This window comes from Etheostoma spectabile, unplaced genomic scaffold (genome assembly GCF_008692095.1).
Source record: "Etheostoma spectabile isolate EspeVRDwgs_2016 unplaced genomic scaffold, UIUC_Espe_1.0 scaffold00018854, whole genome shotgun sequence".
Taxonomy (NCBI): Eukaryota; Metazoa; Chordata; class Actinopteri; order Perciformes; family Percidae; genus Etheostoma; species Etheostoma spectabile.
The window spans coordinates 20,772-35,310 of NW_022604519.1; the positions used below are offsets into that span (position 1 = coordinate 20,772).

At 41.8% G+C, this 14,539-nt stretch overlaps 8 non-coding genes across 8 annotated transcripts; 3 read left to right on the forward strand and 5 right to left on the reverse strand.

The window, feature by feature from the left end:
• The first annotated feature begins 1,025 nt into the window (after window positions 1–1,025).
• trnac-gca (transfer RNA cysteine (anticodon GCA)) lies at window positions 1,026–1,097 on the forward strand. The gene has a single exon. It is a non-coding gene; the product is annotated as a tRNA-Cys (tRNA).
• A 295-nt stretch (window positions 1,098–1,392) lies between these two features.
• On the reverse strand, window positions 1,393–1,474 carry trnal-uag (transfer RNA leucine (anticodon UAG)). The gene has a single exon. It is a non-coding gene; the product is annotated as a tRNA-Leu (tRNA).
• Window positions 1,475–2,120: 646 nt separating this feature from the next.
• trnam-cau (transfer RNA methionine (anticodon CAU)) lies at window positions 2,121–2,193 on the reverse strand. Its single transcript has one exon. It is a non-coding gene; the product is annotated as a tRNA-Met (tRNA).
• A 2,280-nt stretch (window positions 2,194–4,473) lies between these two features.
• trnal-uag (transfer RNA leucine (anticodon UAG)) lies at window positions 4,474–4,554 on the forward strand. The gene has a single exon. It is a non-coding gene; the product is annotated as a tRNA-Leu (tRNA).
• Window positions 4,555–5,082: 528 nt separating this feature from the next.
• Window positions 5,083–5,154, forward strand: trnae-cuc (transfer RNA glutamic acid (anticodon CUC)). The gene has a single exon. It is a non-coding gene; the product is annotated as a tRNA-Glu (tRNA).
• A 5,329-nt stretch (window positions 5,155–10,483) lies between these two features.
• trnaa-cgc (transfer RNA alanine (anticodon CGC)) lies at window positions 10,484–10,555 on the reverse strand. Its single transcript has one exon. It is a non-coding gene; the product is annotated as a tRNA-Ala (tRNA).
• Window positions 10,556–12,698: 2,143 nt separating this feature from the next.
• On the reverse strand, window positions 12,699–12,914 carry LOC116682772 (small nucleolar RNA U3). Its single transcript, XR_004330480.1, has one exon. It is a non-coding gene; the product is annotated as a small nucleolar RNA U3 (small nucleolar RNA).
• Window positions 12,915–13,870: 956 nt separating this feature from the next.
• On the reverse strand, window positions 13,871–13,942 carry trnaa-ugc (transfer RNA alanine (anticodon UGC)). The gene has a single exon. It is a non-coding gene; the product is annotated as a tRNA-Ala (tRNA).
• Window positions 13,943–14,539: the final 597 nt, after the last annotated feature.

A 14,539-nucleotide genomic window follows, 5' to 3' on the forward strand; every position in this document is an offset into this window, starting at 1 on the left:
AGAAACGTGTGTCGCAGGCTATGACGTAAATCTTCGTTGACAGAAAAGTTGAAATTTAATATTTATTCTACACATTTTACAGCATTGAAAAACGTTAATAATGTTTGTGTCATGTTTTTTTTTCCTACAGAAACCATATTAAAACAAAAATACATTTCTCTCCCCCATCTTTTTCCATTATCCAACATTTTTGAAAAAGCTTCAGAGAGCCAATAGGCAGGCGCTAAAGAGCCGCATGCGGCTCCAGAGCCGCGGGTTGCCGACCCCCGGGTTAGGGCGTGACCTAGTAAAGCCGTGCGTAATGGCTATTAAGTCTGTGCATAAACCGTGCGCTCTCGCAGACATCCATTGTAGAGCATTGGTGCACGTATTGTTCGTAAACAGAGCAACTTTTAGCAATTTGTCTACTAGCTGGAAACATTATTACACACTTGAAAAGATGTTTGGAGGAAAAAAGTGGTTTATGGCGGAGGAGGCAGATGCTATATTGGTCAAAAGACCAAATGAAGAAATAATTTCCTCTTCTGAAAGTGAAGTTTCCGTGGACTCTGAAATGGAAAAGGATTTTCTGGATGAAAAGGACCCTGATCGTGAAGTGTAAGTTTATGCATAACGTATTGATTACTTTATCAGAAAGTATTTATTCCATACATTAACTACATTATTACATTATAATTATTTGAGTAGTTATAGTGTGAAAACTGATTTCTGTCGGAGTTTGTAAGCAAGGGGGAAGGGTGCTGTGTGTGTGCGTTTGTGTGCTTCTGTGTGCTTGTGGTCGAGCATGTACTGTAACAGTGTGGATCCTTGTGTGGACCACATTTCTGCGCTTAGTGTTGACATCTATTGTAATTAACATAAATTCACCTGGGCCTTTATAGAAGATTACACTGTTTTCTTTCTTTTAACTCCCTTTCATACAGTAGATGAGATTTGGATACTTTCTCAGACTGTGAAGGTAACCACATGGTGGAGGCCCAGCCATTGTTTTGCTGCACCATAAGCATATTAAACATAGAGTGTGTGGGGGTATAGCTCAGTGGTAGAGCATTTGACTGCAGATCAAGAGGTCCCCAGTTCAAATCTGGGTGCCCCTTGCAAGGATGTGTGTAGGTGATCATCTTTATGATAGTACTAGGTGATAAAGGAAAAAAGCTTGCATGTAACTAATGTTGCTTCTTTCCAGAAGCCCTTGTGCTTTCTCCACTCTCAGATTTACTTGGATTGTGGATGCAGCTGCTGCTGTGGTTCTGCTGGACGCCCTGCACTACTACTATTATTAGTAATAGTTCTATTACCTTTACTGCTGCCATAATTACCACCAGTCCTCTTTTCATTCCATTTTCTCTCTCTCTCTCTCTCTCTCTCTCTCTACTAAGTAACATTTTCAAAAGGTAGTGGTGGGATTTGAACCCACACCTCCAGAGAGACTGGAGCCTAAATCCAGCACCTTAGACCACTCAGCCACACTACCTGCGCACACCATCACACCAAATCGTGACACACACACGGACCGTAACTAATAATATGATTGTTAATGTCTTTGGAAACAAACTTTTGCAAGGAAAAAGTCCATACTTGATTGAAAAAGGCCAGTACTTAATGTCTCCACCTGCTGAAGAGTAAACTTAACAGCATCTCAAATTTACTTCATCCATAAAAATAGAAACTGTGCTCATACCTGGCGTAACACCCATAAACACTGGAGCATAATACAATAAATATACTACACTACAGTACAAGTACATAAATACAGTAAAATAGAAAGTGTAAAACATGTACATTTAAAGTGCTTGTTGTGCTGACTGAAAATTGAATTATCACTGAATAAAAGAAGAAACCTGGGTAAAACTTGTAATGGTAATGTTGTATATGGCTTCAAAACCTGTAAATGCAACTGCTGTGGCTGGAACTCAAACCTGGGATAAATGCTTGCACTGCTACTATCATAGACGAAAAGAAACTCACCAGTTGTCTTTCTGCTGGACAATACAATGCTCACTGCAAATCTCTGAAATAACCATAGACCCACAATTTCCATTCACATGCTTGTGCTATTGTTCAACCACCTGTCACTGTATTTTCAGCATAAGTTGTGGATTTTTTGTCTTTAAAGCAGCTGCCTCGTGTGAGGGTTGAACTCACGACCTTCAGATTATGAGACTGACGCGCTGCCTACTGCGCCAACGAGGCTATGAAAGCAGTTGCAATGGACCGGAAAATTTCAGAAATACTAACAATTTGGTCTTTAATCTCAATAAAAACAATGTTTCTGGAAACCTATGTACTCACACAAAGGCTAAGACTGACCCTAGATGCTTTGTCATGACCCCATGAAAAGACCAGGACAAAAGACCGTGTGCAAAGGTTGAAGGAAATGCGATTATATGACTACAACAAAAGAAATGATAATTCAATGATGGTGGTAGTCAGTTTAGTCAGAGGTGAATGTGTATGCATGGATGAGTGTGAGGTATGGTGTCAGTGATTTATGCTGGACAGTGTAAAACTAACAAAGATGAGCGGGAGAGGTGCTGGACTGAGAGACCTCTAGGGCAATCACAGATGCACAACCAATAATAAAACACTACTGAGTCAATGCGTTCAGAAAATGAAGAAAATTGTTCAGAAAGCTTAATGAAGCTTCATTTGACCATATCTATTAACTACCTGAAAGAAATGAAGTCTCTGGAAATATTATGACCTAAGCAATTAGACAAAATAGTGCAACGTAATTTTGAACCGCTCCTAGAAAGAAACCATAGGTAGCCATTGAATTCAAAACTTCTGAAGTTATTGTTGATCTCAGAAACAATGATCACATATATAAAAACAATGTATGTGGAGACCTATGTACTCACACAAAGGCTAAGATCAACCCTAGATGCTTTGTCATGACCCAGAACATATTTGTCCACTTTCTCATCTTCTTTTCTCACCAATCAAACTCAAAGCTCCCTTCCATTTTTTGCCAATCCTGAGAGACTTCATATCCATTTCTTGTCAATCAAAAAGGCGCCTCCTCTTGGCAACGCCCATCTCCATTTCCTACCAATCCAAACGCATTTTCTGCTTAAGAGAGACTTTGCATTTATAATTTGGAACTAACGAAGGCAAGGAGGTCTTCTCTGATATTATCTCTGGAAACAATAATAATTCATGTGCTTTGTTTGCTACTGTCGATAGGTTAACAAACCCTCCAGTACCAGTAGCATCTGAACTGTTATCTACCAAGGCCTGCAATGACTTTTCCTCCTTCTTCATAGACAAAATCCAGAAGATTAGACTAACAGTCAGTGCCTCCATATCCAGTACAGGATATGTGTTGTCACAGTGTTCAAGCTAAACTAGTTCCAATATGAAAGAATTTCATACGATCAACCAGAAAAACCTGTGAAGCATGCACGCTACCACTGAGCTACATCCCCTAAAGATTGTCAGATCCAGGGGGGCCCCGTGTTATCACATTCACATTCACAGAATGAGAAACAACAAAAAAATAGGTGTGGGAGACAGAGTTAAGCCCTGACAGAATAGAGAACTACAGACAAACCATGTGAAATAGTGCCAAGTGTGACCAGAAGAACTGGAAAAAAACTAGAACTATAAAGTACAAACCTTTTTTAAGAAATCTTCATTGTGCTCACAAGGGCCCTTATTTATGAAATGTGCATACGACCTAAAACAGGCCTAGGACGGGGGTACGCCGATTCCTACGCAGAGTACGGCATTTATCAATTTGAACGTGAGCGTGGGCTGCGAAAAAAATCTCACGTCTGGTCCCACCTTCATGATCCGTCTCTCTGCCTGCATATTTGAGTGGGATGCAGGGGACCTCTCTCTGTTACGAGCAACTAGGAGGGGCAAACGGAAGGGACCTCATGGTGGTGCCACTGCTGGACCAGGTGCGCATGGAGCACATCAAGAAGGGCACTATCAAGAAGGGGGGTGTTGTCCTGACCAAGTATGGCTGTGCCAGAGGGTCCACGTCTCTGGAATTCTTTCATTGCTACCTGACCAGGTTCATTCTGTCTAAGTAGTATGTGTTTCATGATTGTACTTTTGTTTTTGAATGGTAAATGAACAACTGTGCTGGAATTTGTAATCAAAAACATGACCTTTCCCATTTTGACAAACTGTTTTGATCACTTGAGGTATTTCAATGGTCTTTGGTCTTGGACAGTTACCTTGCAATCTAAAACTGTATATCCTATTGTCTCTGGAACAATAGTTGGCAGTTGGAGGATTAATGGCTCTTTACAGTGAATATGAAAAAAAAGATGTTCATAAATTCAGCCCAGGTAAATGCTCAGCCCATATTCACACGGACCTAAACCCACTCACTTAATGCTGGTTACAATATTCTAATAATCATCAATGACAGAGAAAAATGACAAAGAGTGACAACATTGACAAATATACCGTTAGTTACGGTCCCTGTGTGTCTCACGATGTGGAGAGCTGATGCTTGCAGATAGTGTGGTCGAGTGGTCTAAGGCGCTGGATTTAGGCTCCAGTCTCTTGGAGGCGTGGGTTCAAATCCCACCACTGCTATTTGCTGATGTTACATAGGTGGAGGACAAACCATATGTTGACTTGAATTTGTATCAGTTACATAATACTCTTATGACATAGCTTGGTGAAGTGACTAAAGTCATTAGTGGCAACGTATCAGACTCCTTGCTGAATCTGTTGTTTTTATCTTTACTGGCAATTCCCTGTTTTTAAATGAACACCCAATCTTAAGTGTTCAATGTGAAATACTCATTCATCAACAAAATTGTCGGTAACTATGACAGGACGCATACGCTACCAATACCATCCAAAGACTGAGACTGCAGGTATATGTTATATGCCCGTATATGTTTAACGTGTTCATATGTTCTGTTAATTTTCACAATGTTTAAAATCTTCAGTTGACCTAGTCATTCTCCATTTCCCCACAGTAATCCCTCAGCTTTCTTGTGCGCACATTTTAACATCTAAAACTACGGTGCCATTCCTCGCCTAAAACAATCTGAGTCATTCCAGTAAGTGAAAAGGAAACTCACATCTACAAAGATGTCATCTAATAGATGTGACTCCCTGATGGTCTAGTGGCTAGGATTCGGCGCTCTCACCGCCGCGGCCCGGGTTCAATTCCCGGTCAGGGAATGGTCAGGACTTGACAGATACAGGTGTAACATTTGAAAGAGAAACTTTTTGGTTAACTTAGATATGTCAAATTCTTCCTCATTAGTTTAACGCTAGAACCCCAACACTTTTAAAGAGTATCATTTGCTTTAAATCAGACCCCCGACAACTGATGTATCCTTTTGTCGTCTTTGATGGGTCATAAATACTTCATCTGCAATTATATCATAATTCATCTAACAATTATTTTCCTTTTTCAAACAGTAACTAAACCCCTGACCAACATTTTTTGCCTGATAACCAATGTATATGAGTGTCAAGTAAAGTTATTGTTGGATTCAGGTCCAAATGTTGACATTTTAGTGCAATGCAAAGGTGCATAACAGATTGCTTTCTACTTACCTGGAGCGATGCAGAGCAGGGGGGCAACTAGTCAAGGAACAGCAAGAGACTTGGTATTTAAGACTATAAACTGACTACGTGACAGATGTGTAATCTGTCATCTCCTGCCTTCTGAAGCTCTAGCCAGGCGCCATTCCTCTTCACCATCTACACCACAGACTTCAACTACCACACAGAGTCCTGCCATCTTCAGAAGTTTTCTGATGACTCTGCTGTGGTTGGATGTATCAGCGAGGGGGACGAGGCTGAGTACAGAGCTGTGGTGGGGGACTTTGTCACATGGAGTGAGCAGAACCATCTACAGCTCAACGTGACAAAGACCAAGGAGCTGGTGGTGGATCTAAGGAGAGCCAAGGCAGCAGTGAGCCCTGTTTCCATCCATGGAGTCAGTGTTGACATTGTGGAGGACTACAAATACCTGGGAGTGCACTTAGACAATAAACTGGACTGGGCCGAGAACACTCAAGCCCTCAACAGGAAGGGCCAAAGCCGTCTCTACTTTCTGAGGAGGCGGAGGTACTTCAACATCTGCAGGACAATGCTGAGGATGTTTTATGAGTCTGTGGTGGCCAGTGCTATCCTCTTTGCTGTTGCATGCTGGGACAGCAGGCTGAGGGTAGCGGATGCCAACAGACTCAACAAACTGATCCGCAAGGCCAGTGACGTCGTGGGGGTGGATCTGGACTCTCTGTTGGTGGTGTCAGAGAGGAGGACGCTGTCCAAACTACATGCCATCTTGGACAATGTCTCGCACCCACTCCATGGCTTGCTGATAAATCACAGGAGCACTTTCAGTGATAGACTCATTCTCCCAAAATGCACCACAGAGCGCCACAGGAAGTCATTCCTGCCTGTGGCCATCAAACTTTATAACTCCTCGCTCTAAGTGTCTGACACACAGACACTTAGAGAGGTTGAAACTGGACAATATTATCTGTTTTGTGCAATAACACTGGCTTGTAATATGTGCAATACTCAACTGCTACTATTATTGTTATTATTATTATTATTATTATTATTATTATTATTATTATTATTACTTTTCACCATTGCAACACCTTAATTATGTTAATTATGTAAATACTGTATCATAATATTCCTTTAACTATGTAAATATCCACACTGCTTGTATTTCTTTATTTCTTTATTTATATTTCTACTATTTGTGCAACTGTAACACAAAGTTTCCCTTCGGGGATCAATAAAGTATTTCTGATTATAATCAGTGAGAGAAAGGTTGAACATTAACACTCTTCATCACAGGCAGACGTGATGAACCCATGAAGATGGTTGACAGAGACGTAGTATTCATCCTCAGCCCTTTAAGAAAGAGACGTAGTATTCATCCTCAGCCCTTTAAGACAGAGACGTAGTATTCATCCTCAGCCCTTTAAGACAGAGACGTAGTATTCATCCTCAGCCCTTTAAGACAGAGACGTAGTATTCATCCTCAGCCCTTTAAGACAGAGACGTAGTATTCATCCTCAGCCCTTTAAGACAGAGACGTAGTATTCATCCTCAGCCCTTTAAGACAGAGACGTAGTATTCATCCTCAGCCCTTTAAGACAGAGACGTAGTATTCATCCTCAGCCCTTTAAGACAGAGATGTAGTATTCATCCTCAGCCCTTTAAGACGGAGACGTAGTATTCATCCTCAGCCCTTTAAAGCTTCAGTAGGTAACTTTTTTTAAAATGTATTTTTTACATATTTGTTAAAACTGCCACTATGTCCTGACAGTAGAACATGAGACAGATAATCAGTGAAAAAATCAAGCTCCTGTGGCTCCTCCCTGTGCTCCTGCTGCCACTTGCAGAAAAAACACCGTTCCCGGTCAGAAACAGCCAATCAGAGCCAGGAGGACTGTCTTAGCAGTGTCAATAGGCTCGTTCGAGATGAACTGCGCCTCCCCTGTAAAGTGGACGAGAGCAGGCGGCAGCAGCGGGGGGCGGTGACAGAAAGCTGCGGTAAAGTCGGACAGTTTCCAGCCGAGTCCAGCTCCTTCAGGCTGGACAGGAAGTGATGACAACACTGTGGTGCGATTCTGATTTAATAAAATATAATCAGACCCACATACCAGCTGGTACACAGTCTCCAGTTGTTTTAGTTATGACAGAGTAGCTGTTAAAGTGCTCTACATGCGATATGTTGCTGATTTTAATTAACAACACACTGTAGATGATCCGTGATCTGATCAGATCTAGTCTCTCTGACTATAAACGTCTCTATCAGCCTCACAACATGTGTTCTGGACAGAATAAGTCTTCAAATCAGACAAATAGCAATTAAAATCCCTCCGATTCAAAAACAATAAAAAGTTTATATAAAACGTCATCATGTTGTAAACCAATCAGGTGTTAAATCAGCTGAGAAGCCGGCGTTTCCCAGCATGCTCTGGGTCCGCCTGGCTCTTGCAGTCGGTGAAAAGCAACTGCGCCGCCTGCGTCTCAGAACTGCGTCCGCCTTGCTCTCGTGAGATTTCCGTTGCCCACGTGTGCATGACGTCAGAGCAAGTCGGGATCAAGTCGGACACAAATCTAACCGGCATGCATCGGGCGCCGATGGCCGGTGATCGATTCTGCGCAGACCTGGCTCATCTCGAACGAGCCTAATCACTCTCGTGTACGCGCTGCTCATACCCCTCCCCCGCACAGCGCGTACCACCTTCAAGCTCACGATTACTAGTGCACTGCAGCTGTGCTAATCGCGGAGAAACAACTTTTCAGGAAAACTGCCAATTTCTCGAGTGACACCTGCTCAGAAAACAAAGACGGGCTAACAGAAGAAGACCAATGACGAAAAGCGAAATAAAAAGAAAGAATTAAACCGAGCCCGAAATAAAACGAGGGTCAACATCAAAGCGGCTTTTCAGAGGTGGAGGGAGCTACGCCTCCTGGAAGGATTCAACACGGATTCAGAGCTAGCGTTAGCCACATTTCTGCTTGACATGTAAGTATCCCTGCTTGATTTGTTTCATTTTTTAAGAACTACACAACTAAGATATCGATGGTTACAGTACACTTTCAGTACACTGGTGATAGCGCAAATCTCAGTTTACTCTGTAGCTTGTTGCTAAGTCTAACAGCAGAGGTGGGTAGTAACGAGTTACATTTACTCCGTTACATTTACTTGAGTAAGTTTTAGAAAAAATTGTACTTCTAGGAGTAGTTTTAAATCACTATACTTTTACTTTTACTTGAGTAGATTAGTGAAGAAGAAACTGTACTCTTACTCCGCTACATTAGGCTACAATGAGCTCGTTACTCGTTACTACGCGTCATTGTTTTTACCCCCGCGTACGTCTCATTTTGATGTTTTTTGACAGAGAGAGAGAGAGAGAGTCTTCCGCTGAACGTGACTGTGCTTAACCAATCACACGTCATTGTGCAGTCACGTGACCGTACTCGTTTCAGCAGCGGGACAGGTTAGCTTTACACTCGTAGCAAAGCAAAGAAACAGCAGCTACGTTAGGCGGTGTGTTCAGGGTCTACCAAAACAAACGGACATGTCAGCGTTCAACAACTCAACATCTAACCTGAGGAAACGTAGCGGTGGTTGTAGTTTCTGCTGTGGAGAGGTGGATGTTTGTCTTTTAGGTTACATAAAGTATGTTTTACACATGCAGTATCCATCCTCATTTGATGTGACAAGTCTCTCAAGTAAGCTATTTTGTAATTAATAAATTAATTTAAATTTATTTTATTGATTGGATGAACTATAATTTGCCTAAAGATAATTATTTTGTATCTTTGTCTGTCTGATTGATGCTTGTGTTAAGAAATAAATCAGACGTTACTCAACAGTTACTCACTACTCGAGTAGTTTTTCATCAAGCACTTTTTTACTTTTACTCAAGTAATTATATGGATGACTACTTTTACTTTTACTTGAGTACAATTTTTGGCTACTCTACCCACCTCTGTCTAACAGTTAGCTTGTTAGCTTGTGGCACGGCAGGAATGTTGTAGCAGGTGAAGATTAACTTTACCTGCTAACTCCTTCACCCTCAGTATAAGCAATATTGTTTCGATACCTACATTTAGTAAGCCAAAATGTTTTTTTGTCGATCACAATAAATGTAGCTATGGTGAAACTACTTTAATTGTGGGCTGTCCCCATCAACGTTTGGCAAGGCAGACTTCTATTTTTGATTATTTTTAAACACGTTTTCTTCCCCCTCAGGATGTAATTTGTAAATCAAATGTCTGACACACATTCTTTGTGCTCCTTCAACAGGTCAGACATGGCCCAGACACAGAGGCACGTGAAGGAATCGCCTGTCAGTCCAAATCAAAATGTTCAGTATTTCCTTGTGCAGGAGTACTTTACAAAAAAAGCTGATTTATTTTACCCATGTGCAAAATAAAACCTAAGACATATTTCTAAGATGTTGTTATTCCTTGGCTTAGTGAGCTTCCTCACTGATTCATCATTCCTACTGTAGGTTTAGTGTTTTAAATTGATCCAAAAGGTAATTCAGGGATGTATTGTGTAAAGTGCTGCTTTTGTTGTACAATTTTAAAACCTTTTATTGAAAAATATTTACAAAACTTTTAATACAAATATTTCAAATAAGCAATTTTTTTACATAAAGTATTCAAAGTTTTAAAAGCACAGCACACAACAGCTATATCCTCCTCAGAATAAATCCCCTGTATTGTCCATGAGGATGTGGAAAGCATCGGGGGCCCTGCTTACTAGCCTGCGCGTTCACGGCAGGCTCCGCTGTGGGGGTGGAGCTGTGGAGGGGGGGCTGTAGCGCAGCAGAGAGCAAGGGGGAGGGACCTGTAAGGTGTGCTTGTTCAAATTTTTAAGCTTAGTCCACGTTTTCTCAGAACTCCCTACTGCAGCTTTAATAACCATGAACACAATGAGATTGCCTTTTAATACTTTTCTCTTTCAGAATAAGAGCTTCTGTTGCTCTTTTATAGACTGGACAATAAATCTTTTTGGAGATGCCGGGGATTGAACCCGGGGCCTCATACATGCGAAGCATGCGCTCTACCACTGAGCTACATCCCCTGAACATTTTCAGATTTATTTTATTTTTTGTGAGATCATTGAATAAGAGAAGAAACCTGGGTGAAACATGCAATATTTATGTTGTATATGGTTTCAAAACATGGCGGTGGCTGGAAATTGAACCTTGGCAAAATGCTTGCACAGCTATGGTACAAATCTAGTCAACAAGTAACACATCTGTTGCCTTTCTGCAGGACAATACAACATTCACTGCAAATCTTGTAACACATCTGGGCATTGAGAAATGCCTTGGTGGAGACGGGTGGCTTCCAGTACCTTCCAGTATGAGATAATACAATATTGTTCATAAAGCCACAAACTATGTAAGGTGTTGTTTTATTGCACTGGATCCCTAACAGGGAGTATACCTCCTTTAATGCTTTTTTGGTCTCTTTTTTTGTCTCTTGTTAAGTCTCAGCTCCAGCTGCTCCTAGAAATATTATGCTTTTGGGTCGTCCGTCCATTACAACATACGTACGTAACTCCCATTCTTGTGAATGTGATAACACAGGACCCCCGGGAGGGACTTTCTTTAAATTTGGCCAATAAATGTACATGAACTCGCAGATCAATTGATGAGATTTTGGAGGTTTAAATGTTCAATGTTAAATTTGGCATGCATAACCACTTGGAGTCGTGGATGGTCCGTGTACATTTTAATCGTTTTTTTTTTTGTTTGAACCACAAAAAGAAATAACGAGAAAACCACCGTTTTTCGTTTGGGAGTAACGGCTTAGCTCGCCTAGGCTTGGCGGATCAATCCTATCCAGTCAGTCTGCAGAAGAGGTAGAAGTACCTGGCAGGTCTCTCCCTTCAGCAGTTTGAGAACGCCAGCCCACTCCTTCCCTTTGGTGCTGATCATCCACATCTAACCCCCATAGAGCCAGTGAAGCTCGGTCTACCAGATGGACCAGTCACCATTCGAACCAGACTTGGGGGGGAAGTTTCAGAGCCCAGCACGGATTGTAGAGCAACAGCTACGGCCGCAACAGTACCTTCTGACGTCCACTGTTCCTTCCAACATGGAGCTCTTCCAGATTGTTGAGAATCTCTTGCAGCTGGATGTGCTGCCACACAAAAATGAGAAAGTGGTAACCAGGTCAACCCAAAGATCCGGAGGCAGTAAGTCTGCTTGAAGAGAAGACTACGCGTATGGAGGTGGACAGAATACTCCGCTATGCTGTAACAGTTTCCATAACTCACCTGGCAAGGGAAAAGTACAACGCATATAAATTAAGGTAATGGGTGGATCTCTGATATCTATCGGCTATAATTTAAACATATAAGTTCAGATTTTTTTGTTCTGCAAGCTCTCACCTTTTGCCTCTATATTTCCCTTCATATGAGTCCGAGCCAGCAGCACTAAGGAAGAGCAGCCTCTCCTACGGCGAGTGGTGGCGACCCACGGGGAAACTTTGGTTTCCCAGTCAGTTCCAGTAGTACAGGTGAGAAAGTGGTGGATAAAACGAGGACTGTGGGTCGGCGTTGTTGGTACGTGAGTGGAAATACATCCAACATGCTAACGCATATCCAACGCAATCACCCAGACATGTCAATCACAGGAACGAGACAAAAAAAGCTGTCCAACGTCTCCTCCCTTCAGTGCTTATCCAGCCTTTAGATCCAAATACAAATAGGGCCAAAAAATCACTGAATCAATCAGGATTTCCACGTCACCTTCCATGCCCCGTTTCCACTCGTAGAGTAACCCGGCTTCAAGTATTTGCTGTATGTACTCAAACCTCGTTACAACATGCCATCCCGTCCACCGGGACTTCAGTGTACCGTTCCACCCCTTTAATACATGTCAATCAAGCTGAGCCTGTAAAGGCCACACAGTCTGATTAGTCAAGTGGAAACACCTGTGGGAGTGGAACATGGATGTGTAGAGATGGGCTTTCAAACAATACACCTTTTTGACAAGTGTAAGTAGGAAAAGCAAAGGTAGAAATAACAACAAATTATGGCTTAACTCAGTTTACATGTTTACACTGGACATAAGGTATTACAAAGTAAAGAAAGTAGGTGTTAACCCTTTCAAGTAATTTTGTCCACCATGGACTAAACATACTTCAAGACTGACTATAACTTCGTTTATGTTTTATTACCATCACTCGTGTCAGTTTTCCACACAACTACTAATACCACTCTGATCATATTCCCTTCTTCAATACTCCATAAAGAAGTAAAGAACAATCATCAATGACAGAGAGCATATGAAGTGAATCATTACTCTCTGTCAGCTTCACGCTCAGAAAGGAACATCACGACTCATCATCGTGGTCAGCGAGACCAAACACTTTAGAAACACATTCCTCAAGTCGGAAACTCTAGAAATGATCCCTGAAAGTATAGTCTTGGTTAGACTGAGGGGGAAACTGCATCTCATTCACTGCAGAGTGATTGTCACTCAGGGTTCAGAGGGACAGAAGCTAATGGTTACGTGCTCCAGATGACTCTGAGGTGAGAAAATCTATTTAGATCTTTAAGAAGACCCATATGTAGTTTGAATTAGATTTTCAGTCACTGTTGTCTCAATACTTCAGTCTCAGCCTACTTATTCTCTACAATAAATGCTCCAGTCCATTCTTTGCATCAAACACCAGCCAATCACAAGTCTTACATGTGAATAATCAATGTGTGAGTAATCAGGAAGCTCACATAAAAGATAGTAGAAAGGTCTACCAAATGTTTAACTTTCCAACCCATAGGCTGTTGGAGCCTTGGTTGCCACAGGATCCCAAACCTCGCCTCAAAAATGTCAATTACAGATTTTCCAGCCCTTCATCATAAACACCAGAGCAGAGTGGCGCAGCGGAAGCGTGCTGGGCCCATAACCCAGAGGCCGGTGGATCAAAACCATCCTCTGCTATTTCCTGCGCTTTGTATCAGAACTAAGTGTATTTCTTGTTTATTGGTGTTTAACAAAGCATTAATTTCTGTAATGCTAAGTCTCCACCCGCTGAAGAGCAAACTTAATGGCATGACAAGTTTCATCTATAAAAATGGAAGCTACGCTGCTCATTCCCGCAATGACACCCATAAAAACTAGAGTCTAATACAATAAATATATTACAGTACAAGTACATAAATACAGTAAAATAGAGACTGTAAAACATGTACATTCAAAGTGCTTGTGCTGTCTGATAGTCTGAGGTATAAAAGAGAGAGCATACCGCTTAGTTTGTATCACAGGAGGTCTTAGTCTACCACTATGTTCTATAACCCTACTAGTCAGATTACCACAGGAGGTAATATCTTTTGCAATAAGAGCTTCTGCAGCTCTTTTACAGACTGTTGTAACAGAACACTTGTTGGAGATGCTGGGGATTGAACCCAGGTCCTCATACATGCAAAGCATGCACTCTACCACTGAGCTACATCCCCTGAATGTTTCCAAAGTTCTTTGACTTTTTCTAAGATCATTGAATAAGAGAAGAACGCTATCGGAAAACTGACTCGGTCAGTGGAGCCATGAAAAGACCCCATGACAATCTACCTGACCATAGTCTTTCAAGTCAGTGACAAATCTAAGCTGCATTTCCTTTTTACCAAAATTCAATTTCCAATTTTGGTAAAATGTTTTGCGTCAAAAGTAGTCTGTTGTTCAATATAATCAGAAAGCTCAATCTGGCAGTGTTGCCATAAAAACACTACATGCCAAACAAACGTCTCGGGTTACGTATGTAACCCTTGTTCCCCGAGATAGGGGAACGAGACACTGCGTCGGTTACGACACTATGGGAACGCCTTTAGGCATGACAGGGCTGAATGCAAATGAAAACTACTCCAATCCTATTGGTCCTAGTGAGAACGGTAGCATGTGACGGCATAACCTTTAGGGGCATATAAGCACACCGGCACATAGCTCATTAGCTCTTACTATGAAGCAAGGCACTCCAGGCGGGGCGAGGGGCGGCGAACCGACGCAGTGTCTCGTTCCCCTATCTCGGGGAACAAGGGTTACATACGTAACCCGAGACG